This window comes from Microcaecilia unicolor, chromosome 4 (genome assembly GCF_901765095.1).
Source record: "Microcaecilia unicolor chromosome 4, aMicUni1.1, whole genome shotgun sequence".
Classification (NCBI taxonomy): domain Eukaryota; kingdom Metazoa; phylum Chordata; class Amphibia; order Gymnophiona; family Siphonopidae; genus Microcaecilia; species Microcaecilia unicolor.
Window position 1 is genome coordinate 49909029 of NC_044034.1, and position 27545 is coordinate 49936573.

The 27545-nt window shown below is 41.8% G+C and overlaps 1 protein-coding gene across 1 annotated transcript in view; it reads left to right on the forward strand.

Annotated features, from left to right (window-relative positions):
• CNTN5 (contactin 5) overlaps positions 1-27545 on the forward strand; it is a 699531-nt gene that overhangs the window by 153609 nt on the left and 518377 nt on the right. The gene's annotated exons all lie outside the window — the stretch shown is intronic.

Sequence of the window (27545 nt, forward strand, 5' to 3'; positions counted from 1 at the left end):
AGGGGGCACTGCAGTAGACTTCATAAAATGCTCCCAGGAACACAGCTCCCTTACCTTATGTGCTGAGCCCCCCTCAACCTCCCCAAAACCCACTACCCACAACTGTACACCACTACCATAGCCCTTACATGTGAATGGGGGCACCTAGATGTGGGTACAGTGGATTTTTGGTGGGTTATGGAGGGCTCGCTGTTTCTTCCACAAATGTAACAGGTAGGGGGGGATGGTGCTGGGTCCGCCTGTCTGAATTGCCCTCACCCACTAAAACTGCTCCAAGGACCTGCATGCTGCTGTCATGGACCTGGGTATGACATCTGAGGCTGGCATAGAGGCTGGCACGACATATTTTTACAGATGTTTTTTGAGGTTGGGAGGGGGTTAGTGACCATTGGGGGAGTAACGGGAGGTCATCCCCGATTCTCTAAGGTGGTCATCTGGTCATTTCAGGCACCTTTTTGTGCCTTAGTCGTAAGAAAAACTGGTCCGGGTGAAAATGTCCAAATGCTCGTCAGGGATGTCCTTCTTTTTTTCGATTATGGGTCAAGGACGTCCAAATGTTAGGCATGCCCAAGTCCCGCCTTCGCTACGCCTCCTACGTGCCCCCTTGAACTTTGGCCGTCCCTGCGACGGAGTGCAGCTGGGGATGTCCAAAATCGGCTTTCGATTATACCGATTTGGACGTTTCTGTGAGAAGGACGTCCATCTTCCGATTTATGTCGAAAGATGGACATCCTTCTCTTTTGAAAATGAGCCTAATAATGTACCAGCTTAAATGGTGCATACATTTTGCAATCGGTTATGAATCTTAGGAAGCATATACAAAACTGGTATCTTTGGATATGCTAGATTCAAGAAGTTATAGGGTCCTTTTACAAAGCTGCTGGAGATTTTGAAAGCAAAATGGGAGTTTACCTATAGTCTGGTGATATGGAGATCTCTTGCTTATCAAGAGATGGCTGATGGCTCTTTTTTTCTGACACGAGCTAAATTTAATTCTTACCCACTGGAAGGATAGCACCAAGCTGGATATGAATTGCATGGTGGAGTGTACTCATGCAGCTGCAAAAATGAGGGACTCTATTTAGACATGCTACAACCTGGACCCCAGTAGAAGGATTTCTGGCAATCCCTGCTGCTTAAGAACCTATCTGATTGCTTTTCTAGGATGTTTGACTGTTTTCTGTCTACTTTCTGGATGTTAAAGTTTTGCTGGTATTTGCTTATAGTGTTCAATAAAGGTAAAAGAACATTTTAAAAACATGTCCAGTTACTGGTCTCATAAACTAGTTGAATGAATTCCTATAGATGTTGAGTGACATTTGTAGACCCTGAAAGTTGATATTCAAAATGATTGATGTGGTTAGCTTCTAAGCTAACAGAATAAAATAATCTAAAGATATAAATGGTGACATTTACACATATAGATTGGGATATATGTATAAATACAATTTTAGAAAGTTGCTGTTTGCATGTAGATTTTCCAGGATGCAGAGAATTCAGGGGAGTGTGATTTGGATGGGAATAAATATTGTACATGTAGTGCCCGTTTTACAATGTGGATGGGGTGAGTTATTTTCAATTAGATAAAGATAGGACTGAAAATAATCAACAAGAAGTGAACTTAATTACTACAGATGATTTGTTTTGGGCATTTTTAACTCTAATTGAATATAGGGGTCCGTTTACAAAGCCATGGTAAAAAGTAGCTTGCGGTAGTGTGGGTGCATCTTTTTGGTGCCTGCTGAGCTACTTTTTACTGTGGCTGGGGAAAAGACCATTTTTTTAATGGGCTGGGAAATGGGCGCACACAAAAATTAAAACTAGCGCACACCTATTTACAACCTGAGCCCTTACCACCAGCCATTGACCTAGTGTTAAGGGCTCATGTGCTACCCACATGTTAACCATGCAGCATGCTCTAACATGGGCATGCTGCCGGTTACTGCTTGGAACACCCTCCCTCCCCCCCCCCCCCCGCATTAGAAAATTATTTTCTACCACGGGATTCAGCACATGCCAGACTCAATTGGGCATGCGTTACCCGTGCATTAGCCCTCTCTTGCCTTTGTAAAAGGGTGCCTAAATGACCAGATGAGCACTGGAGGGAATCAGTGATGACTTCCCCTTACTCCCCCAGTGGTCACTAACCTCCTCCCACCCCCAAAAAACTGTGATTTAAAACATTACTTATCAGCCTCTATGCCACCCTCAGATTTTATAGGCAGGTCCATTACAGCAGCATGCAGGTCCCTGGAGTAGTGTAGTGGTCAGTGCAGTGCACTGCAGACAGGTAGACCCAGGCCTGTACCTCCTCCTACCTGTTACACTTGTGGTGGAAACTGTGAGCCCTCCAAAACTCAACAGAAACCCACTATACCCACATATAGGTGCTCTCTTCACCCTTAACGGCTATTATAATGGTGTACAATTGGGGATATTAGGTTTTGGGTGGGTGTTGGGGGGCTCAGCAGTCAAGATGTGTACCTGGGAACATTTATTTGAAGTCCACTTCAGTGCCCCCCCCCCCCCCCACCCAGGGTGCCCTATTGCTCTCCTTGAATGTCTGTGTGGCTAGTCTACTAAGAATTCTGGCTCATTCTATATCCGAATGGCTTGATTTTGTGCGTTTTTCACTTAGATATTTTTTTTCCAAAAATGGACCAAAACACAGAGCACAAAAACATCTAGCAAATAGCCATTTTTGAAAAAAGAAGAGACATTTTGCTGTTTTGAAAATGGCTATATTCCCCACTTGAATTTTGGATGTTTTTAGCAAAACGTCCGAAGTTGGACTTAGAAGTCACATTAAAAATGCTCTTCCACGGCACGTATGTTATAAACTAGAGCCTAGCACTCAATCACATATATGCCAATTATGGCACCTCTGATAAACATGCTATCAGTTTTTGACAAATGCTGCACTTGGCTTCTAATATTAGGTACCAAGTTGTAGAGTGAGGGTGAATGGAGGCAATTCTATAAAATAGGTGCTTACATTTAAACACTGATTATGCATGTAAATAATTAGAATAATGGCATATATACACATGTGTGTGCATATACATGTGTATATACAAAAAGCCTTCCTAAACTCTATTCTGCAAATATGTGAATATCTGAAGTAGTGCATATTTTACAGGTAGGCATACTCATAGGTGGAGTATGGGCAGGGTGTAGGCAAGACTCACATTTATGCACTTAATTTTACTTATTATGCCAGTTCTATGCCTGGCAAAAATTATTGTGCCTAATGGCATACACACATACATGATTGATTACACTTTCAATAAAGTAGGCGCCTGCCGCAGCTTGAAAAGATTTACTGTGGGACATGCTGAGATATCCTGCATTAATTTTGTGCTCTGCTATTAGGTGGAAAGGGCTCATTTGCTAACCATGCGCTAATTGGTAGGTATACAGCAATGTAGCTGTGATAATTGATTAGCATTGGGCATGCCTACTCTCCACCCCCAAGCACGCCACTGATGCTAAAAAATAAAAATATTTTTTTTAGCGCCTGGGAAGCGTGTACAGATGCCAACACTACTGCGGGACACCTGAGCACACCCCATGGTACTGCATTTTTTTTACACAATAAGCACATGTTAGTGCATACCGTCACTTAATAAAAGGATCCCTTAATGACGTGTTCCTAGCATCAGTATAACTTTGTTCCTTATTTCCTCACAAATGTAAAGCATTGTTACAGAATTCATGAAATATTTTTAGCCTTGTTTCCTCATTGGTTCCTATCAGTGTATTCACTGGCACAGGGAGGCAAAGGAGAAGTAATTATATATAAGGAAAGCAGTGTGAGAGTGAATGTGTGAAAGCATGTTTGACTTCCTACCTTTATCCCAAGCAGACAATGTAATGAGAACATAGTCAGAGAGTTTGATTAATTTTATATAAAGGTTTTAGTCCCTGTAGTTTATACACTAGTTAGAATAATATAATATTCTTTTGATCAATTTAAATTCTCTGTAGTTTTGTCATGCTGGCACTGTAAGTCTTAAGTAGTTTTTAGGTTCCTAATTTTAGAAACAAAGTAATTGGTTTCTCTAGCACTGAAATAGGTGTGGGTAGGTGGAAGGGAAAGAACTCAGATATAGACTGCTGTTAAAAAAAATAGTGAGTAAGTTCAGAGACCAACATCTGCTATTAATACCACATTGAGCCGGTCCCTTCTATACTACAAGTGAGATGACAGCTCATTTGTTAGCCTAAGTGAAATAGATATGGTTCAGTGCTTTGAAGCAGGAATGATCAAAAACACCCTTAGAAAGTTTCACTCTTCATTAGCAGCTGTTCTGCAGATAAGAGTAATACCCAATTAATGGCATATTATTTGATTTTAGCATTTTTATTTTATTTTCATAGTTTACTACCAGTGGAAGAGCCAATAGGCATGCATGGATGGGCCTTTTTAATGACGGTAGCCTGTCTTGTATCTGTCCAGGGTCCTGATGAGATCTGCTTTAAAGGGAGTATCATTTATTGCAATTGTGTTTGTTCTGGTTTTCTAAACATTTCCTAGTAGATAGAGCATGAGCAGGCCTCAGACTTATATGCATAACTTATAGAATACTATGAGCGCCATTTTCAATATGACATCTAAATCCGTTTTTGGATGGTGTATGGAAAACATCCAAAAATCCAGTAGCTAACATAGCCATTTTCAAACCAGAAAACATCCAACTTTTTGTTTTGAAAATAGCCTTTTGGGGGGCTCATGTTCGAAACAGAAAAACATCCAAAAATCGACTCAAAGTAGCAGATGTTTTATTTTTTGCCAAAACATTCAAATCGTTATTTTCAAAGCACAATTTTAAGATGTTTTCTATGCAGTTCATCTGCAGTGCATCTGAATCACAAGAGGGCATGTCAGGTGTGTGTTGGGAGTGGAATTTGGGTATTCCCAGAACTGGGACGTTCTTCTGCTATAATGGAAACAAGCAAAACGTTCAGGGCTAATAGTTAGAAATTTTGATCTAGACCCGTTTCAATTACAACTAAGTCACAAAAAGGTGCTCTAAATGACCAACGGACTCATTTTCAAAACAGAAAACCATCTAAAAATGGCATAGAGCAGCATTTAGATGTTTTTCTCACAAAAACATCCAAATCAGTATTTTCAGACATTTCTCTATGAAGTCCTTCAGAAGTCCGTCCAAATCTCAAAGGGGCGTCGGGGGCGTGTTCAAGGTGGGACTTGGGCGTTCCTAAGACAGGTCTGGCTGAAAAAGTCTAAGACTTAGATTTTTTCAGCCAGACCTGTTTTTATAACGAATAAAACACAAAAAGGTGCCCTAAATAACCAGATGACCACTGGAGGGAATTAGGGATGACCTCCCTTTATTCCCACAGTGCTCACTAACCCCCTCCCACCCCCAAAAATGTGATGAAAAACATTACTTGCCAGCCTCTATGCCAACCTCAGATGTTATACTCAGGTCCATTATTTATTTTTTTATTTTATTTATTTATTTTGTTACATTTGTATTCCACATTTCCCACCTATTTGTAGGCTCAATGTGGCTTACATAGTACTGTAAAGGCTTTCGCCAATTCCGGTATAAACAGTTACACAGTGATGTTGTGGTAGAATAAGGTTCATGTGGAACAAATATATTTGGGAATCGTATAGAGGAAGAGTTACATTATGTCCATTATGTGCTTTGGTTTCATAGTGTTGCAGGGTTCAGGTAGTTAAGTAGGGTCGGTAGGGTATGCCTTTTTGAACAGGTAAGTTTTTAGTGATTTCCAGAAGTTTAGGTGGTTATACGTTGTTTTCACGGCTTTTGGTAGTGCGTTCCATAGTTGTGTGCTTATGTAGGAAAAGCTGGATGCATAAATTGATTTGTATTTGAGTCCTTTGCAGCTTGGGTAGTGGAGGTTTAGATTTGTTCATGTTGACCCGGTTGTATTTCTGATTGGTAGGTCAATGAGGTCTGTCATGTATCCCAGGGCCTCACTGTAGATAATTTTGTGAACCAGGGTGCAGATTTTGAAAGCAATACATTCTTTGAATAGTATGCAGGTCCCTGGAATAGTCTAGTAGTGGTGCAGTGCACTGCAGACAGGTGGACCCAGACTCCAACCTCCTCCTACCTGTTACACTTGTGGAGGAAATTGTGAGCTCTCCAAAACTCAGCAGAAACCCACTGTACCCACATATAGGTGCCGTCTTCACCTGTAAGGGCTATGGTAGTGGTGTACAGTTGGGGGTAGTGGGTTTTGGGTAGGTTTTGGGGGGGCTCAGCAGACAAGGTAAGGGAGCAATGGTGAGATGTGTACCTGGGAGCTTTTTATGAGGTCCACTGCAGTGCCCCCCTAGGATGCCTTATTGCTGTCTTTTTTTTTTTTTTTTTTTTGCAAAACGTCCAAAGTCAAACTTAGACATCATATTGAAAATGACCCTTCAAATGACCACTGGAGGGATTAAGGCATGACCCCCCTTACTCTCCCAGTAGTCACTGACCTCTCCCACCCCCCCCCCCCAAAGATATGAAAGAAACAGTACATGCAAACTCTATGATGGCTTCAGATGGTATAGCCTGTCCTATTAGAGAAGCAAGCAGGTCTCTGGAGTAACCTAGTGGTCGGTGCACTGCACTGTAAAGGAAGGGACCCAGGCCCGTATCCCATTCTAACTGTTACACTTGTGGTGGAAAGTGTCAGCCCTCCAAAACCCACCAAAAACCTACTGTACTGATGTATAGGTGACACCTGCAGACATAAGAGCTATTGTAGTGGTGTACAATTGGTACAGTAGATTTTTGGTGGGCTTTAGAGGGCTCCACATATACTATAAGGGGATTATGGTGAGGTGTACCTGGGACCTTTTATGTGAAGTCCACTTCAGTGCCTCTAAGGGTCCCCCATTGCTCTGCTGGGATTTCTTTGTGGCCAGTCTACTAAGAATTCTGGCCCTTCATACATCCCATTGACTTGTTTTTTGTGTATTTTTCTCTTGAACTTTTTGTTTTTTTTCAAAATGGTAACAAAGAAAAATGCACTGAGGACAAAACATTAAGAAAATGGCCATTTTTTAAACAAAAAGAGAGATGTTTTTCTGGTTCAAAAATTGCTATGTTCCCCTTGTAGCCTTTGAACGTTTTCATCCAAACATCCAAATCGGATTTAGACATCACTTTGAAAATGCCCCTCCACATACATCCCTTTGTCAACAAGCTTAAGGGTCTGTTTTACTAAAACGCACAAAAAAAACCCCATTGCTGTTAGTGCAGCTTAACAGGGGAATGAATGTTCTACATACTGCAACTTTAGAGCTGTCTTTTTTAGGGCATTTTTTTTTTTTTTTGCAGGTTCTGCACTAATATTGTCATTAGCATGCAAGACCTGCAAAATCGTAATGCAGGGGCACTTACAAACTCTTATGTAGCAGGCACTAAGTGTTCCCATGTTAAGTATGTTTTATCTGATTATGTAAATAATAATGTGCTAACTGGATGACACAGAAATGCCCACTCTCTCCCCATGACACACCGCATCCTAAAAAGTATTTTTAAAAATTAGATAATACACCGCTTAGCATGTGAACAGGCAAATTACTGCAAAATGCTTTAATGCATCCTGTGGTAGCCTGTAACTATACACTAAGGGCCAGATTCTATATATGGCGACTGAAAAATCCACGCGGAATAAATTTCCACCTAAGTATATTCTATAAGCTGTGCCTATATTTAGGCACAGTATATAGAATATGTTTAGTTGATATCCCAGTACCTAGAACTACACACATCCATTTATACCATTGAAAATGTGGCGTAAATACTGGCACATAGATTTAGGTGCAGGGGGGCATATTCTATAACAGTGTGTTTAAATTTTGGAACACCCACAAAATGCCCATTTCCCCACCTATAACCACACCCCTTTTGGTTGCATGCATTAGAATTTAAGCGCTCTGCGTTACAGAATACACTTAGCGATTTGAGTGTGTAAATTCAAATTATTGCCAGTTAGTGCTCATTATTACTTGTTAAGTGCTGTTTTGAATACTGATTAGCTTGTTAAAAGCCAATTAAGTTGCACACATTGTTAAAGAATACACTTGGATTTTGGCGCAGAACTCTAGGTACAATATATAGAATCTGGGGCTTACACCCTAATTCTACATATGGTGCTAAAACATGCATGCGTAAGTTTGGGACACACCCCCAATTTTCACATGCAATTTAATTGCCAAATGAAACAATTAGTGCTGATAATTGGGTACTAATAATTATCAGCGCTAATTGGCATTTACATGTGCATCTTTAGGTACCAGGATCTGCGTTTAAAATTTATGCACATATCCATAAAGGAGGCAGGGCCATGAGAGGGGTATAGGCAGATCAGGGGCATTCCTTGAACATGTATGTATTGTTACAGTCTAAGGTGGACCCGGGCTTAATTTACATGCACACATCCTGGTGCTATTCTATAAATGGCACCCAACTCTGAGTGTGTTTATAGAATAGAAGTTAGTGCTAATTGTTATCGGCAGCAGCTTTTTGGTGCTATATGTTGAATTTACTCCTTAATGGCTTAGTAAAATGGTCCCTTTGGTTTTTTTTTTTTTTTAGCTCTATAGCCTGTTACTCTCTCAGTCTCCTTTTTCCTTGTCACTTTCTACCTCATCGGATTCCCTTGCGAACTTCTTGTTCTTAATGTACTCGAAAAAGGTGTAATTTCTTAACTTTTGCCTCTTTGGCAAGTATCTCCTCGTATTCGTTCTTGGCCTGCTTTATTAATGTTTTATATCTAAGTTGCCAGTGCCGTTTGCCTTTTATTCTCTTTATTTGGTCCTTAGCTTTTTAAAAGATGCCTTTTGATTATAATACAATCTTCTGCTACCTGTATAATGTAGTTGCAATCGTCTGATAAATTGCAGTAATTCGTAGGCAATATTAATGGTTGCAAAAACACATAACAGAAGAATGAATAATTAGACATGATAACATTTTAGTATTACATCTTTTCGTTGCCTTCTGTTTCATTGCCAGAGATAATTTCTCATGGTGGGATTTGCAAGAATAGCTATGAGCTGAGAAATTAACTTTCCCAGTTTTCCCCTCTTGTGTAGAAACTGTTGGTGTAGAACAGATGTGCCTCTCACCTAAACATTAGCTAACAATAGAAGCAACCATGCTCTTTTCACCTTCTCATTAATATAACAGGGAATATCTTGCTTGAAATAGTTTTCCTGTTATCTACAATAGGTTGCATTTTTCATAGGAAATATTTTCCTAGACAGAGAACATAGAAAGTTAATTGATATCTGTATTATAAATGTTCTCTACGAGGTGAATTTTCAAAAAGGTTAGGCTCCTAAGTTTGAAAGATAGGCTCTTAAACTGGCCTATTGAAAATTTACTAGGACTGAATACCTACATTTATGTTAACATTTCACTAAACTCCCAAATTTAAACTCGTAAAAGTGGGTGGCAACAGGGACGGATTTAGAGCAGGGTAATAAAGCTAAAAGCTTAGTACATATTTTCTGCACTGGGCACCTAAATTAGGATCATAGATATAGGCAACTATATATAAGGTCTAAATATAGCTATATAGTATTAAGGGGGGAGAGTAGTGATTAACCTGTGGTAGCTCAGTACCACAGTTTAGTCACTCCTGCAGTATGTTGCTTGTGGTCAAGCTCACAAGCAGCGTTATTCTACTGTCCTGGGAGCATCGAGCTGCAAAGCTGTGGCCTGATATTTCCAGGCCTGTCCCAGTATGGCAATACTATCTATATTAGATAGATAGATAGATAGATAGATAGATAGATAGATAGATAGATAGATAGATAGATAGAGGGTACAAAATATTTTATGGTTAGTTATTAAGACTACGTTAGCTGTTAACGTGGGGTTTACCGCCCTGTAACACCTAGTGACAAGTTGCACGTTAAAGGAGTTTTTGCTTAGGGGCATTATTAGGTGAAGCGTGAGAGAAGAATGAACACCGAGTGCTCCCTGCAGTTAGTGCACTGGACTTACCACACACCAGACAGCTAATGTGCTGTTGACCAGAAGCACTTATCGCCTTCTAAATACTGCACCTGCTTCAGTAGCACGTTGATCCCACATGTTAACAGCAACATTAATGCATGGCCTGAATAAGATTAGGATTTATTTACTGCCTTTGGAATAAATTCACCCAAGGCAGTGTACAGCAAAATTTTTATTTGTTACATTTGTACCCCACGCTTTCCCACTCATGGCAGGTTCAATGCAGCTTACATATACAGGTACTTATTTGTACCTGGGGCAATGGAGGGTTACGTGACTTGCCCAGAGTCACAAGGAGCTGCCTGTGCTTGCAGTGGGAATTGAACTCAGTTCCCCAGGACCAGAGTCCACCACCCTAACCACTAGGCCACTCCTCCACTATAAGACACTTTCTGCAGAATACAAGCAAAATAGTTTATATTTATATTTATTTATCTATATGTAACCCTATTTATAAAGAGGTTTTCAATGACACATGATTTGTGTGTGTTACCCAAGCTGGCATATTATTTATGAGATTTCTATGTCAGTTTTGAAGCAACATGACTGTGTATGCTGCCAGTGAAATGTAACTTTTCTTGTCTCCATAGAAACCTGTGCTTTGGAAGTGGGGTGGGGGTCCTGACTGACTACAGATGGATTTCTTTGCTTAGGGGGAGATCTGTGAAGTCTGTAAGGAGTGAAGGTCACAGACAAGAAAGGAGCGGAAAAGCTTGAGAGAGTTAAACGTACTGAACTGTTTGTTATTGTATATACACCCTGGTCTCACCACACACACAGTCTGGACACCAGCTAGCTCATCACAGGTCAGAGGCACCGAAGACCAGGGCCACACAGAGATACCAATCGTTATGTACTTATGTAAGATAAGTGGTTCCATGACCAAACACATATCATAAGAAAAACACCATCCTTTGTAGCAGTTCAATATTAAACTGCAGGTATAATATCTACGTGATATACTAAAGATTTAAGATGCTTTTATATGTCTGATTCCATTGAATTGTGGCACCATGTCTAAATTTCCTGTTTGGTGCACACCACTCATTTTAGTGGCCCTTAACCAGTTAGTGTCACTGAAAATGTCTGATTAGCGCCAAACTAAAAACCAACTGTTTTGGGGGCGTTCCAGGGGTGAATTCAGCACTTGGCTGGTTAAGTGACAATATTCAGCACTTAACTGGCCTAGGTAACTGTATGAAAGTCAGTCCTATCTCTGTGTGGTGCCCTATAGCCGGTTAAATGCTGAATATCACACTTAGGACCTCTTTTACTAAGGCGCACTATCGTTTTTAGCATGCGCTAATATTTAGGGCACGTTAAATATTAGCGATGTCCATAGGAATATATGGAAGTCTCTAACATTTAGTGCGCCCTAAATATTAGCGTGTACTAAACACACTAGCATGCTTTAGTAAAAGACCTCCCTTAACCGGCTATGCTTTAGCTGGTTTTACAAACCAAGAAATTCAATGCTGAAACCCAGACATGGTCTGGCATTGAATTTCCAGGCATAACGCCAATGGCAGTCTGCAATGTTCTGAGCACCGCCGGCTGAATATTGGACCCTAAGTTTTTATGCCTTGGGCTATTGTGGTCTAGGTGACTTGCCCAAAGACTTATTCAGGGTTCCTCTGCTTCTCAGACCACTGATACAAATACCAACTAAATAGAAAAGAAGATATCTCTTTGACCAGGAGCATTGGTTGTGCTGCTGGGCTGGCATCTCAATGTGTGGTCAGCCTTCATTTATCCTCTAACTAGCTACCTCTCTGCCCTAACCTTTTTTAGCCCCATTAACATCAACTTGGCTCCTTTTACTCCTTTCTATAAAACATATGCTCCAACACAATAAACACCTACTCCGTTCCTACCTCCTCAACCCTCCTCTCAACCCATCTACCCCCATCTCTCTGCACATCAGCCAGTATGTGTGTTGGAGGGGGGTATATATGTATGTGAATCTTCCACAATCTGGCCATGTCAGTTCAACTGTGTATGTGCATGTGTGTGTATAGTCCTGTATCATAACTAGTCATTGGCCCTGGGTGCAAATTATGGTGTGTCCTTGGAGCTACTGGTGGTAGGTACAAGTAAGAGTGGAAGCAAATTTTTACTTCTGTGGACTCTTGCTCACAGGAGAGAGAAACTATAGAGAACAAGGAGGGGGCCCTTTGCAGAGACTTTTCCGGTCCAGACATAACAGAAGAACAGTTCATGCTCAGATTCAGGTTTAATAAGATAATAAAGCACCTATGCAACTAGCTAGATGAGATCTACTTGGAAAGGACAGGCCCTGCCAGTGCACTTAACATGCTTACCTACTAGAACCTTAAAAAGACATCCCTTGGGTCTACAGTAGGTCTACAGGTCTTTCTCAGGAGAGATACTCTATACATTGTCTTCCTTGAACAAGAGCAGCAGCAATACTGAACTATGACAGAATTCTTTCAGCCAGCACACTTCTCCTCAGGGCAATAGGCTGCAACCATTTTCCCATAAGACTACTTGCAGACAAGGAGGCTATTTTTAGGAACCTTAATATGCAAGTTGTCTATAATGCCGTGGAGACTGGGTGGCAACACCGGTAATTGGGAAGCAAAACCTGCTGGGCAGACTTCTACGGTCTGTGCCGTGATTGTGACTGAATAGATATGGATGGGCTGGAGTGTAAATTTTAAGGGACTTCGATGTTAGCTTCAGAACTTTTAGTACAAAAATAGTGCTGTGCAGACTTCTATGGTCTGAGCTTATCTTGTTGTGCAGACTAGATGGACCGTACATGTCTTTATCTGCCGTCATTTGCTAAGTTACTATCAGGCTTATTTTTGAAAGAGGAGGGCGGCCATATTCTGACCCAAATAGGGAGATGGCCGCCCTTCTCCCGTGGGCGCCCAAATCGGTATAATCGAAAGCTGATTTTGGGCGCCCCCAACTGCAGTCCATCGCTGAGACGAACAAAGTTCCCGGGGGCGTGTCAGAAGGGTAGCGAAGGCGGGACAGGGGCATGCCAGGGCGTGCTTAAGAGATGGCCGCCCTCGGCTGATAATCGAAAAAAGAAAGGCAGCCGTAGCGAAAATTTGGTCCGCTTTTTTTGGACCCTTTTTTTTCACGACCGAGTCCCAAAAAAGTGCCCGAACTGCCCAGTGACCACCGGAGGGAATCAGGAATGACCTCCCTTGACTCCCCCCAGTGGTCACCAACCTCCTCCCACCAAAAAAAAAAAACAACTTTAAAAACTTGTTTTGCCAGCCTGTATGCCAGCCTCAAATGTCATACCCAGCTCCATCACAGCAGTATGCAAGTCCCTGGAGCAGTTTTTAGTGGGTGCAGTGCACTTCAGGCAGGTGGACCCAGGCCCAAACCCCCCCCCCCCCACTACCTGTTACACTTGTGGTGGTAAATGGGAGCCCTCCAAACCCCCCAAAACCCACTATACCCACATTTAGGTGCCCCCTTCACCCATTAGTACTATGGTAATGGTGTAGAGTTGTGGGGGAGTGGGTTTTGGGGAGAATTTGGGGGGCTCAGCACCCAAGGTAAGGGAGCTGTGCACCTGGAAGGTATTTTAATGTTTTATTTTTATTTTTAAAAGTGCCCCCTAGGGTGCCCGGTTGGTGTCCTGGCATGTGAGGGGGACCAGTGCAGTACAAATCCTGGCCCCTCCCACGACCAAATGCCTTGGATGTGTTCGTTTTTGAGATGGCCTCCTTCGGTTTCCATTATTGCCGAAAACCGAGGCCGGCCATCTCAAATCTGCCCAAATCCTAGTCATTTGGCCGGCCCCAATCGTATTATCGAAAGAAAAGATGGCCCCCATCTTTTTCGATAATACGGTTGGGACCGCCCCTTCTCGTAGCCGTGCTCGGAGATGGGCGCCCTTAGAGATGGGCGGCCCCTTTCGATTATGCCCCTCTATGTTACTATTTGTATGTGCCTGTTATCCAGCCTGGCCCTCACCATGGAAGTTGGGAAAATCAGGTGTTGATGACTCAAACCATTGAGGCCACGCTCCATGATGGGGCAAGGTGGACTAATGATGATTGGAGAGCACATAAATAGGGGTGGGACAGGGTTAATTGGCAAGGGTCCAAGCAATTCTTTTGTTGTAAGTGGGTACTACAGTATTCTGACCATAGTGCTTACTAAAATGAAACAAAGACAAACAAAAACAAAATCTTGTTTTTATTTGTGTGTTTTATTTAGAAGCCACACAAAACTATCATTTGAAATGATAACACATACGAAAGACCAGCTGCCAAACAACAAGAACTGCATAAAACCAAGAGTTTGAAACAGTTTATTGAAAGGAAGTGGTGTAAAATCCCATGAGGTGAAATAAGATCTGTTTTATAATTCACACACATATTTGAGCACATCGCAAGGGAAAATAAAACAGTTAATATTTAAACAGTTAATATTTTAAATGATGTGCACGGCAGTTAAATTAGGATTGTATATTCAGCACTGGATCTGGTTAATGGCAAGCACTAAACGTACATGAAAAGTGGTGAGCAACTCATGCTAACCAAATAGCGGCAATATTGAGTCTGCTCTCCAGATAGCTCACTGCTGTCTGGATAACTAATTCCTCTTCCCATGCTGTACTCCAATGTTTCCCAAGTCAGTCTTGAAGTACCTCCTTGCTAGTCAGGTTTTCAGGATATCCACAATGAATATGCATGAACGAGATTTGCACACAATGGAAGCAGTCCATGCAACCTTTTTGAGGATGATACAAAACCTTGTAATAGGGAATACCCCCCTGATGGTGTGGATAGCATAAGGAGGGATCTAGTGAAGCTTGAAGAAGGTTCCAGAAATTGGCAGATGCTAAAAAATGCAGGGTCATGAACACAAGCTGCAGAAACCCAAGGAAACAGTTCAATTTAAAAGAAGTATTTCTGTGCTTGAAAGAAGCATAAGATTTAGGGGTTATCATTTCTGACGATCTTAAGGTGGCCATACAGATAGATAGGGCAATGGTCAAAGCCAGAAGGATGCTTGGGTGCATAGGAAAAGGAATGGCCAGCAGGATAAAGGAAGTGATAGTACCTCTGTATACATTTCTGGTGAGGTCCCATTTAGAATACTGTGTGCAGTTCTGGAGACTGCACTTTCAAAAAGATATAACCAGGATGAAGTTGGTCCAGAGGGCAACTGGTCAGTGGTTTTCATCATAAAACATTTAGAGACAGACTCATAGACCTCAATATGAATACTTTGGAAGAAAGATGAAAGAGGGAAGATATAATTGAGACATTTACATTTCTGCATGACATAAATGCACAGGAGGCAGGTCTCTTTCAACTGAAAGGAAGCTCTGGAACAAGAGGGCATAAGATGAAGTTGAAGAGGGATAGACTTAAAAGTAATCTAAGGATATTCTTCTTTACAGCAAGGGTTGTGGATGTGTGGAATGACCTCCCAGTGGAGGTGTGGAGACAAGGACTGTATCTGAATTCAAGAAAGCAGGAGACAGGCATGTGGGATCTCTTAGGGAAAGGAAGAGATAGAGGATGATATAGATGGGCAGACTGGATGGGCCATATGGCCTTTATCTGCTGTCATTTGCTAGGTTTCTATGGTCTGTGTCATAATTAGCTTTCTTGTGTAAAGCAGTAGAGAAAGTGGCTGTACAGATACAGGAATATCTTGCAGTTAATAACATTTGGGATACATATAACTCCAGGTTTAGAAAAGGACAAGGCACCAAGACTGCATTAATAGCTCTAACAACTGATTTATGTTTGGAGACTGACAGAGGAAATAATAGGGTAGTAACAGTGCTTGACCTTTCAGAAGCATTAAATACCATCCATCATGCCACACTTAGAGAATGCTTAAGGCAGATCAGTATTAAGGATGTTGATTTCTTTGGCCCTATTTAATATTTATCTCCAGCCTGTAGGGAAATTGCTGTCTAGTTTTGGAACACAATGCAGGCTTTTTATTTATTTTCTGTTTATAAATTTAATAAATCCCCCCAAAATAATTTGTAATAGAAAGCAGGATTTTAAGCCAGAAAAAAAAACATTAACAGTAGAAAAGAGGAAAAAATGCTGAAATTCTGAGACCCTATTAAAGAGACATCCAACACAATGCAATGGAAGAAAAACAAATTAAGGGGCCCTTTTACTAAAGGGTTGCCGTTCAGCAACCCTGAACTACCGCCGGCACAACACATGTGCCAGAGGTAGTTCCACCCCCAGTGCATGCCATTTTCAGCACTAGCAAAATATGCTGCCTGGTTACCATTGAGTTAGTGTGGGAGCCCCTACCACCACCTCAATGGATGGCGGCAAGTGCTCCACCCCAAAGTGGCCATGTGGCAAGTGCAAATTTACGCATGGCATTTAGCTGTCTGTGAGTGGCTTAGAGAGACCCCTGTCTGTGATTGGCTGAGAGAGACCTGAAGGGGCATAATCAAAAGGGAGGGAAATCCAAGTAAGTGGAGCTGTGGCCAAGTGGTTAGAGCACCCATCTTATAATCCAGAGGTGGTTGGTTCAAATCCCACTGGTACTACTGGAAAAGTCGTCCCTGACAAGCAGTTCAATTTTTTTTCCACTTTTTTGAAGCCGGCCATCTGTAAACCAGGCGATCTCAACATTTGACCTAAATGTTGAGATTTAGCCGGCCCCAACCGTATGATCGAAAGAAAAGATGGCCGGCCATCTTTTTCGATAATACGGTTGGCACCACCCCCTTTGCGGAGCCGGCCCCGAAGATGGCTGGCCATATAGATGGCCGGCGCCGTTCGATTATGCCCCTCTATGGAACCTCAGATAAATTTGCTCATTAAGAGATCATTTTATATTATGAGAAGATTAAGGGGTACTCATAAATACTTACTGACTGATCTGTTCAGACTTGTGGTTCAGTCATTAATTCTTTTAATTTGTATAGGGGTCTGTGCTGGGACCGCTGCTTTTTGACATATTTATAAATGACCTAGAGATGAGAGTAACTAGTGATGTAATTAAATTTGCTGATGACACAAAGTTATTGAAAGTCGTTAAATCGCAGGAGGATTGTGAAAAATTTCAAGAGGACCTTACGAGACTGGGAGACTGGGCATACAAATGGCAGATGACGTTTCATGTGAGCAAGTGCAAAGTGATGCATGTGGGAAAGAGGAACCCGAATTATAACTACGTCATGCAAGGTTCCAAGTTAGGAGTCACAGACCAGGAAAGGGATATAGGCATCATCGTTGATGATAGGTTGAAATCCTCTGCTCAGTGTGCGGCGGCAGCTAAGGAAGCAAATAGAATGTTAGGTATTACTAGAAAAGGAATGGAAAACAAAAAATGAGGATGTTATAATGCCTTTGTATCATTCTATAGTGCAATTGCACCTCAAATATTGTGTACAGTTCTACTCACTACATCTCGAGAAAGATATTGTGGAATTAGAAAAGGTACAGAGAAGGGCAATGAAAATGATAAAGGGGATGGGATGACTTCCCTATGAGGAAAGGCTAAAGTGGCTAGGGCTCTTCAGCTTGGAGAAGAGATCACTGAGGGGAGATATGAAAGAGGTCTATAAAATAATGAGTGGAATGGAACAGGTAGATGTGAAGCGTCTGTTTACGCTTTCCAAAAATACTAGGACTACGGGGCATGCGATGAAGCTACAATGTAGTAAATTTAAAATGAATTGGAGAAAGTTTTTCTTCACTCAATGTGTAATTAAACTCTGGAATTTGTTGCCAGAGAATGTGGTAAAGGCTGTTAGCTTAGTGGAGTTTAAAAAGATTTGGACGGCTTCCTAACGGGTAAGTCCATAGACCATTATTAAATGGACTTGGGGAAAATCCACTATTTCTTGGATAAGCAGTATAAAATGTTTTGTACTTTTGGGGGGATCTTGCCAAGTATTTGTGACCTGGCTGTTGGAAACAGGATGCTGGGCTTGATGGACCTTTGGTCTTTCCCAGTATGGCAATACTTATGTACTTATGTCTACCAAAATACTGAGAAAAACACAAACCATCCAGGATATGGCCACAGTCACAAGGAGCTGCAGTGGGACTTGAACTCAGTTCCCAGGATCAAAGTCCACTGCACTAACCACTAGGATACTCCTTCACTGATTAAACAACTGATTAAAAACAAAAAAAAAATTTGCCTCACCAAACATCTCATGTCCCAAGTGAATGAGTATATTGTTCTGCAAAATCTTATATCAAAGATATATAAAAAAGCAAGCTTGCCCACACTTATCTTAAGAGGAGAACAGTACTGTCCCACAGTCTTATTCAATGGCGTCTTTCCTTCAATCATCACTACTGATGAACCCAGCAGCTCTGTGATGACTGGTGTAAATGCCTGTTCTATAGTCCAGCTGGCAAGACATGCTGTTCCAAACCCTCAACAATGGCTCCTGTTTCGCAATAACCCTGCTGCTTCAGGAGAGAACAACATGTAGAACTTTTCAACTTTCATAAATATGAAAAAAATGGCATTACCCTTGTTAATGCAATGACAGCCCATCCCTAATCAATATAGTTAAGATGTTCATGTCAGAACAGCATTTCTTTGTCTTAAATCAAACTACATAGCTAGCTACATGGAGAGCATCTCTACCCATACAGCTTGACAGAACTCTATCCAGATAGTGCTAGAGTGGTCTGCAAGAATTTTCAGAAGCACTATTCCTATTGTACTGCTGAAAATTCATAAATAAGGAACTTAAACATATAGCAGTACCCATTATATGGATGTCCTTTTGAATATTTGACTATTTCTCCAGTCAGTACTCAACTCAGCTGTGCCATTTGTTGATAGGTTTGGGCATTAATTAGCTGGGTAGCCCTAGGTGTCTCCACCTTCTGCTTCTAAGTATAAACAACATGAAATGAAATTTCCTATTTAGGATGTGATGAATAGTCCAGGTCACCTAAACTGCCTACTCTACGGACAGAGGGTCAGATTCAGTAAATGCCACCAGGGCTAGCTTTAGACATGGTGGGGCACAGGGCAGTAATTAAGGAGGGGACTCCTGATCTCTGATCCCCCATCCCCCGATCTCTCCACCTGCATTGCTACTATGTAGTCCAGGCATCTCTTCCCCCTTCTCCCCACCACAGCCCATCTCCCTCCCTCCCCCTCACCTTGCAGTCTTCTTTAAAATTGTTATTTCCCTTCTCAGAGGGACCCCGGCGTGGCAGCCATCCTCAAAAGCTGCCTCCAGCTGTCCCAAAGCTTTCTCTGTCTGCCACGATCTGCCCACTATCCAACTGGAAACAGGATATTGTGTCAGAGGCGGGGTGGATCATGACAGAGAAAGAGAAAGCTTTGGGGCAGCTACAGGCAGCTTGTGAGAATGGTTGCCACACCGGGGCCCCTCCGAGAAGGGAAATACATTTTTTAAGGAGATCTGAAAGGGAGGAAGAGACGGATTGTGGTGGGGAGAAGGAGAAGAGATGCCTGGATCACAGGGTCCCCTGGAGCTGTAGGGTCCAGGGCAGCTGCCCTGTTTGCCCCACCTATCACCGGCCCTGAATACCACCCAAAGTTAAGTGCTGTTATGATCTGTGTTAAGCTAGTATTCTGTAAAAGGAGCTCTGCGCAGAGCATCCTATATAAAATATTAACTTAACATGCCTCTCGCATCAAACTTTGGACATGAGTACTTATGCCTGCCAAATGCAAGTATTCTATAGCATTGTGCCTAATTTCTGGGTACACCCCTGACCTGCCCATGCCCCTGACATGGCCATACCCCCTTTTGAACTGCATGCTCTGAAATTTAAGCATGCACATTATAAAATAGGGGGTAAGGCAGATCCACACATAGCTCCTAATTACTGTCAATTTTATGCATGTTCATTCCACAAATTGATTGTTAGCACTTAGTTTACAGATGGATTTGGGGTCTGTGACCCAATTTGGGTGACCTATACAGCAGTGGCGTAGCCAGACTGCCAATTTTGGATGGGCCTGAACCTAAAGTGGGTGGGCACAAAATTTTCTCTCTATCCCCCTTCCCCAGCAAAATTTAGTCACACTAATCAGATGCATTTGTCACATAGGGGTAAAGTGCTGCTTTTCAGTGCATCAGGTTTCAGAAAATTTATTTAAAAGCCTAATACCCTTTTCAATGAGCTTTCAGAGGCCAAAACCTCCTGCCTCAGGTCAGCATAACGCTGTTATGGTATCCTCTCCTGACCTAAGGAAGGAAGTATTGGTCTCTGAAACTTTATTAACACAGGTACCATATTACTTTATCCTAAATTAAAATAAAATTATTTTCTTTACCTTTGTTGTATGGCCATTTACTTTTTCTTATTGTGTTGCTCCCAGTCTCTAGATTCTGTTTTCCTTCGTCTTTCTCTTGCCAGGGTTTCCTGTCCATTCACCATCTATGGCTTTTCATCTTTTCCTCACCCTTGTTCTCCACATGCCCCTTCCTCTTATTCTCCAGTCTTTCCCTACTCTGTCCTCTCTCTCTTTCCATCCAGCAGCTCCCCTCTTTCTTTTGCATCCAGCATCTCCTTTTTCTCCCTACCCTTCCATCCAGTGTCTTCCCTCTTTCTCTCCTGATCCTTCCACCCATCTACCCTCTCTCCTGATCCTTCCATCTAGTGTCTCTATCTCTCTACCCTTTTCTGTTCAGTCTCCCCTCTGTCTCTCTCTCCACATCCTTCCAGTCTCTCCCCTTTCTCTCTGCATCCTTCCATCCATCTCCCCTCTTTCTCTCCCTATCCTCCCATGTCCAGCAGCTCTCCCTTCCCTCCAGTCCCTTCTTCCTCTCCCTCCCATGTCCCAGCGGCTCTCTCCCTTCCCTCCAGTCCCTTCTTCCTCTCCCTCCCATGTCCCAGCGGCTCTCTCCCTTCCCTCCAGTCCCTTCTTCCTCTCCCTCCCATGTCCCGGCTGCTCTCTCCCTTCCCTCCAGTCCCTTCTTTCTCTCCCTCCCATGTCCCAGCGGCTCTCTCCCTTCCCTCCAGTCCCTTCTTCCTCTCCTTCCCATATCCAGTAGCTCTCTCCCTTCCTTCCAGTCCCTTCTTCCTCTCCCTCCCATGTCCAGTAGCTCTCTCCCTTCCCTCCAACCCCTTCCTCCTCTCCCTCCCATGTCCCAGCAGCTCAGCCTTTTTTCCTCCAGGTCCGCCCATCCGCATCCTTCGCGCGCTGTCTCTATCCCTTTTGTCCCACGGAGGCAGCGCTTCCTTCCTGCCCTGTCTTCTCCCCAAGCTCCGTTGCATCGGTCCCTCCCTGCAAGTGGAATCCTCCTTCGCCGGTCGCGCTGCGCTGCCAAGCACACGCAGCTTCGCTCCTCCCCCTGCCGCGTTCATCCGGCCCTAAACAGGAAGTGCATCACAGAGGGCCAGATAGACGCAGCAGGGGGAGGAGTGTAGCTGCGTGTGCATGGCAGCGCAGCACGACCAGCAAAGGAGGATTCCACTTGCAGGGAGGGACCGATGCAGCGGAGCTTGGGGAGAAGACAGGGCAGGAAGGAAGCGCTGCCTCCGTGGGACAAAAGGGATAGAGACAGCGCGCGAAAGATGCGGATGGGCGAGCCTGGAGGGAAAATGGGTGGGCCTGGGCCCGTCCAGGCCCACCCGTGGCTACGCCCCTGCTGTACAGATTCTGGAGGAGAATGACTATTGGTCAGATCCAGCAAGTCTCTTTTTACTTTCTAATGTTTTTAGTAGGGATGTGCATTCATTTGAAATAATGTCAATGGTGTTTCCCATGTCATATTTTGTTGATTTTAACCCAAAATGACAGGGAAAAACCCTAAAAGTTCAGTTTTTTTCCTATGTCATTAATAGTGCACACTCTTCACAAACAGTGCACCCTATTGAGAAACAGTGTGCACTCTTCATACAGTGCTCACTATTAATGACATTTCCCAGAAATGAACATTTGAACAAAACAAAATGAAATGAGAAATGCTGAAATCCAATCATATTTTATTTTCCCTTCTCACCTCTGCTTTTTATTTTTATACTTGTAGCACTGAGTCAAAATTCTATAGAGTCAGGCATACATTTATGACATTGTACCTTTGATATAGTTTTATAAGAAAAAGGTTTGAGTAAAATTTGTGCCATTACAGAGCTGCATAAACCAACAGGCTTGCAGAGGTTTTTTTTTTTAATTATTATTATTATTTTGACCTACTTTTCTCTGAACCTTTGACCATGGTATTTGAGAGCACACTGCAGATGGTATATATAAAGCAGATGTAATTACTGATGGCCTGTATGATGTAAATGCAATTACACCTGAAGTGGTTAGCGATCTCTGAGTTCAATTTCTTCAGTTAAATATATGTCGATATAATGAGACTACATGGATTTTAAAAGAAAGCTTTCTATTTAAGCATACATGGCTATCTTTTGATTTAATGGAGAATGACACTTTCAGCTTAATTACTTAAATCAAAGCATATTTGAGCTTCAGGCAGGCATCAACCATTCGACTATTAGCTTTCTATTTCGATTTGTCTTATATCACCTTGAGTAATTATAGTTTTGATATAGCTAACAATTTCTTATTGAGTAGATTATAATTGGTTTGTGGGAGGGTAATGTAGCAAATCCCTTTTTAGCCATATTTCCTCTGACTAATTAGCGAGAATCAACAACATTCTTTGAGACTACTAACAGAAAGAGTGGAAAATGTCAAGCATTAACAAAGGCTTCTTATCTTATACATTATTATAGGGAAAAGATGAATGCTGTTTCCTATATATTTTATATTTACTCTATCCTGGTACTGATACAAATGTATATTCTGCAACTACCTTTAAGTTCAGTGCAGATGACATAAATCAAGACATTCAGTTAGACCTGAAGAAGTAATAAACCAAAAATAGTATAATAATACTCTCAGAACACTTAATCAGTCCTACTAATAAAAATATTTCTTAAAAGGAAATGTTTTAAATTGTTTCCTAAATACCCAATAATCAGAAATACCTCTAATCTTATTTAGATTGTAAGCTCTTTTGAGCAGGGATTGTTTTTCTTCATGTTCAATTGTGAAGCGCTGCGTACGACTGGTAGCGCTATAGAAATGATTTGTAATAGTAGTAGTAATCTTAGATGGAAGAGAGTTCCAAACTTCAGCCACCAAATATTAAAAAGTAGCTGAAAAAATTAGTTTAGAACAAATACCTCATGGATTTGGAAACTGTAAAAGCAAAGGATTTCTTCAAGTATATTCCTAGATCGACACTACAAGCCTATTAGATCTCTCATATACAGTGGGACATCGCCATAAACTATTTTTAACACAAGAATACACAATTTAAAATGAAACTGAGCCTCCACCAGAAGTCAGCCAAACCTGAACAGTAACGGAGAGGCTGTCTCAAACGTAGAAGCCAAATACGTAAGCTGAGCTGCCATATTTTGAATTATTTGAATTTTCTTCAGCAAAGACTTACAATGTCCTAAAAAGACTATTACAGTAATCCAAGAGAGTACAGGGAAAGTTGTGAAAGAAATGTTTAGCATGTGAGTTTGTAAAAATTGAACTAGCACTTTAAAACCCCACTTTAAAAGTGATGTATTGTTTGGGAAGAGTGCACATTCATTCTAAAAGAGTGTGCCCTCTTTGCAAAGACTATGCAGTATTATTGGCAAATTAAAAAATTGCAAAATATTATATTTTTTCTTCTTGTTTTCATTTCAAATTATGCAACAACATAGAATATATTGTTGACATTCCACTTGTCAATGGAAATGACAGCCCATCTCTAATCAGTATAGTTAAGAGGCCTTCTACTTAGGGTGTTTATTTTAGAATCACTATTTGAATTTTAGACATGTATAAACTAGCATTTAGTACAATAACCAATCAGTGGCTAGTTTTCATCTATTCAAATGTAAACACCAGTCCCAAATTGTGGCAAATAAGCAGTTTAACTCAATGGGATCAGGCAAGAGTTTACTCAGGCAATTAAAAAACCTTTTTAGGTTTTCAAGTTATTTTTCATTCAAAACATTCACATCTCAAACCAGAAGATAATACTTTCAGGATTGCTCAACTATGGTGACCTCAGCGGTGCTCACTGTCAAAGATGTATATATGGCAATGTAACTAGCACCCACTTCTTCATCGGCACACCCGATTAATTACATTTTACTGTGTAAATAATTTCTTTCTCTCTTCTCTATTGATTTTACTTATCTTTTTCTCTTTTTAATGTCAGACCAAGGGGGTTCAGCTGCCCGACATGCTTGTTTCGCTCAGCCATGAGCTGTATCAAGGACATTCCCCTACAGTCTCCCCTAGCGCCAGCTCTGCTATTATTTAACGGGATCACCCCTTTACAAAGATGTAACCTAGTTACATTGCCATATATAAATCTTTGGCAGTGAGCTCTGCTGAGGTCACCATAGTTGGGCAATCCTGAAAGTATTAACTTCTGGTTTGAAATGTGAATGTTTTGAATGAAAAATAACTTGAAAACCTAAAAACGTTTTTTAATAAATTTGCCTGAGTAAACTCTTGCCTGATCCCATTGAGTTAAACTGCTTAAACTAACATTTAGACATGCATATTTCTAAATCACAATTTTAGAAAGCTGGGATATCACATCTAAAATGGAAAACGCGCACATGATAAGGGGGCATAATCTGGGCATGTTTTGAGTGAGACTAGGGAAGGCTGAAAAGATAAATGTACAACTCAGTTTCAGAACTGGAATGCATGCTTGTGTTTGCCAACATGAACACTGGGATTTACACCTGCTCCTGGAGACATCTAGGCAGTGTGTTTTTTCTAGAAAAAAAGGTACCGGTACTCAAATGCCTGGCCACCCTTCAGATGTGGTGTAATCACTGAGGAACCCACCCCACAATAGCCAGGCCCCCTACAACCAGTCACAGAATCTATGACAAGGCAGAATTGGTGTGTAGAGCCTGAGCTCTTGCATTAAAATTTGTGGACCATGGGTCAATTTTAGCAGACAATGGAAAAGGTGCCGGTACTCAGTATCCCCTCAAAAAAAGCTCTGCATCTAGGTTTTAGAAAGTTGTTTGGTGCAGCACTCCACTTCAGGGAGTAGGAGTGGTAGCTCCCTTAATCCCCTAGTGCTTTTTGGCCTCCCTGAAAGTGATACCAGCAAGGGATATTAGGCTTTTTGATAGCTTGGAGAAAAACACATGTGTATTTTTCTAAAATGGCCGACATAAGTGTGTATGTTCCGGCACATACACATGTATATTGGTATTTCAGCATACACTTTTATGTTGCCTTGTGGATCCTGTTGATACTTTAGATGTTGATGGTTATAAAATAGATGCTCCGGCTACACATAACCAGTGCATAAACATCCATTCTTCAACGTATGTTAGATTAGATTCTAAATCAATAGATCTTTCCTACATACTAGAAGAATTTGATATTTCCCAATCCGTACATCTCAATTTTGATTTGCATATTGTGATAAAGTCACCTCCAGGATAGTTGGGTTAAGGCAGCTTCAGTTTGAACTACAAGTCCCCGAAGGCATTGCAGGCAAGGAGCCAGAGGGTGAGATGAAGAACCCGGAATGGACTCCTAGCTGCAATCAGGGAAAACATGGGTGTAAGCTGGCAGGTTGTGTAGAGTGGCTGCCACTAGCAGGAAAGAGAGTTAGGAAACCCTGTGTGCAGGAGCTCATCATTGGTCTCATTAGTCTAATGCTTAACTCAGCTGGTTTGGGGTGTGAGGAAGCTAATGGAAGGAGAATGATTGGTGGTGGTAGCTGAAGCCAGGGATTGATTAGGCAGGTGGGAAGGAGTCCCAGCAGAGGAGTTGAGTTCAGTTCAGGAGAGAGAAGCAGAAGGAGAGAAGTATTTGCAGGCTGAAAATCCTTGGGCAGGGAGGTCCCTAAAGTACTGAGGCAGGCTGAGATTCCTTGGGTGAGAGGAAGTCCCAAAAGTATTGCATTCATTGTGAAGCTGATGCAGGGGAAAACCCTTGGGTAGAAGGAGTCCCTAAAATATTGAACTCTCCTGAATGTAAAGAGGATAGAAGGTAGAAAATGCTGCTTGGTGACTGGACTGTGATGATGAACTGAAAGAACTGTTTGTCTTGGGAATTGAATTACTGTTTATTGTGCACTGGATAAAGAGCCCAGACTGGAGCCTGTAAGCCTGTATTGAATCCTGGTATGTGCTATGCTGCTGTTGGAACTGTGTACTAGAAACCTGCATGGAATAAAAGTTCTTAAGATTGAAGTTACTGGTGGACATCTGTTTCTTCACTGTACTGGGAGCCTGTGGCTGGAGGAGATTGTTCTATCCTTGGCTGCACAAGAGAGGTACCTGGTTACAATATCCTTTCTATAAATGTCACTCCACATGTATTAAGCAGTTAACAAGGGAATTAGCACATAGTACCTGTTAATAGACAGCCTTGATAACAGTTAACATGGCATTTTTACCAGCCACGGTAAAAATGGTCCAGTGTGTGCCAATTTCATACGCTGAAACTAGCGCAGGCCATTTTTTACCGCAGCTTAGTAAAAGGGCCCCATTGCCTTATTAAGCTTTACCGCAGTATATCACACTTTCATATTTCTGTCATCAGTCCTATACTCTGTAGCACCAGAGTGTCCACATTGCAGATTCAAATATTCAAGTATAATTCTTAAATTCTTTCATCAATATGCACTAGGCTTATTTCAGCATATAAAATTATGCACTAGGCTTCTTTTGGCATATAAAGAAACTGTCAGCAGAAGATAATTTATCTATTATCTAGCACCTTGCAAATTATCAGTAAAAGGAAATATCTTGAATCAGAGTGTTGAACTTTTTCACTGAAGGCCATATTCCTGACTCTGTTGAGTTTCATTGACTTACTGCTTCAGGGGATCTGGCTCTAATTTCTCCTCAAATGCTGAGAAACAATGGTAAGCTCATTTATGAACAGTTCCAAAAAGATTTCTTTTCAATGCTGACTCTCTATGCCGTCTCGCTGCTCCCTCCAGCAGTGCTGTTATCATTCAGGCTCTCAGTGATGTCATGAACAATAAGGGGTCCATATTTAGCTGTGGGCTGAGTTAACCCTAGATATTCAATGTTGGGGCATGTCCAGCCTTCGACATTGAATATCTGGGTTAGTGCAGCAACTCAGAAGTTTAACTGCATACTGGCCACTATTCAGACTGGTGTGCTATTAGCTTGGCAGATAATGTTAGGACAGCCTTTCAGCTATCCTAACACTATCTGCTCGCTGTTAACTAGTTTAGAGCTGGTTCCACCCATTGTCCACCCCCTGGACCTTCTCTAGCCTTGTCTATTAGTATTTTGGCAGTCAGAGGGGATATTCAGTGGCACTATCCAGTTATGTGCCACTGAATATCTGGGATCGGCCTGCTCAGCAGGGTTTGTAACTATCCTGTTAAACCCTTTTGAATCTCAACCCATAACTTTATATATCAAAACAAACTGACAATGCCTTGCTATCACTGAAACGTGAGAATAAGATGACTAAGGGGACAAGTTGTCAAGGTGTGGTAAAAGGCAGGTTTTTACTGAATCTTAGTTTACCATGAAAGTCATCAACCTGCAGTTTCTC